This window comes from Echinops telfairi, unplaced genomic scaffold (assembly GCF_000313985.2).
Source record: "Echinops telfairi isolate 266 unplaced genomic scaffold, ASM31398v2 ScPeMD7_7469;HRSCAF=8507_0, whole genome shotgun sequence".
In the NCBI taxonomy this organism is placed as follows: Eukaryota; Metazoa; Chordata; class Mammalia; order Afrosoricida; family Tenrecidae; genus Echinops; species Echinops telfairi.
The window spans coordinates 44,708,708-44,710,521 of NW_022111372.1; positions in this window are offsets into that span (position 1 = coordinate 44,708,708).

Genomic DNA, 1,814 nt, shown 5'->3' on the forward strand with positions numbered 1-1,814 from the left:
TTCAGGACAATTTCTTAAACTAGATTTCAAATAATGTTAATTTTCATGCTTTCAAAGTTGTCAAACATGTGCTGCAACTTGCTTCTCATTTGAATCATTGAGCTTGATGTTCTTCATACAGAGCTGACTAATGAGTGGTGATTGTATTAGAATAACATATGGAAGAATACTAAGATGACGCCATGAGACTCAAAGTCCCTGGTCTCTCAAAGATTTTGTCTTGTATTAAGTGGGTAAGTTTCATGGGTTAGAACTGTGACAAGTTGGTTCATTAATTAACTACATATAGAAGACCTACATGTCATGGCATACAACAGACACTACTCAAAAGCCTAAACCTCAGCTGGGAGGTCAAAAGTATTATGTCTTCGTTATATAGGGTTGATTTGAAAGAAATTTAAATAGTGACAGAGTGGTAATTGAAAATAAGGGCATGACATCATTATATAAAGAAGAAAGGGAATTCTAAAGTACTATTGGTACATTGGTTTTTACCATAAATATAACTTTAATCACTTATTTCTATGAGGAAACAAAAATGAATACTTTATATATATATATGTATATATATAAATGGATAATAGCATATAAATATGTAAGTATAAATTAAGATAAATTTATAATCCATGTGTTAAATAATAAATGAGTAGTTAATATTTTTCATTTTTAAGTTTAAATCTATCTAGCATTTTCCTGGATATCTGTTGTTATTGTTGTGGGCCATCAAGTCAGTCCACCTCATAGAGGCCTTGTGTATCATATAGGAAACACTGCCCAGTCCTGAGCAATCTTCAGTTTTTGTTATGTTTAAACACTTTGTTGTAGTCACTGTATCTATATAGCTCCTCCAGGGTCTTCTTATACAATGACACTCTGGTTTACCAAGCATGATGTCTTTGTTCTTGGACTGGTCTTTACTAATAACATCTTCAAAGCACATGGGATGAAATATTGCCATTCTTGCTTCTAAGAAGCAATGTTGCTGTATTCCTTCCAATACTGATTTCTTGGTTCTTTTGGAAGTCCAGTGTAATTCTGATATTTTTACCAACATCATGATTTAAATACATTAATTCTTCTGTAGTCTTCCTTACATTCTCTCCTTATTCACTTCCACAAGAATAAGAGGCAAGTGAAATTTCCATGGCTTGGGTTAGATATGCCTTAATTTGCCAAGTGACATCCTTCCTTATCAACATTTCAAAGAGGTCTTAAGTAGCAGATTTACCAAATGCAATCCATGATTAGATATTTTTTAGCTAATGCTTCCATGGACCACGATATTAATTACTGGGTTATTTCTGATGATTTTGGTTTTCTTTATATTGTTTTGCAATCCATACTGAAGACCGTAGGCTTTGGTTTTTATCACCAAGTGTATCAAATCCTCCTGCATTTCACAACAAGGTTGCATCATATGCACATTGCAGGCTGTTAGTAAGCAAAAACAACAACTTGTAATATGCATATGACACAATCTTCTAGGTGGAAGGGAGGAGGACTTGATGTACGTGATGAATAAAACCATAGACTGCAATCTATATGTTGAGCATATCATTTGAGAAACTAGATTATATGAAGAAGGAGAAGGCATTGGGATTGAAGGAGGTTTTATTAACAACCTGAGATATGCAGATGACACAACCTTGCTAGCTGAAAGTGAGGAAGATTTGAGGCACTTGCTGATGAAGATCCAGTATAGTAGTCTTGATTAGGATTAAAACTCAATATCAAGAAGACTGAAATCCTCATAACTAGATCAAAAGGACAAACAAGTCTATGTTGGAAAAAAAAGTACAAGTGGGTCCCTTAAA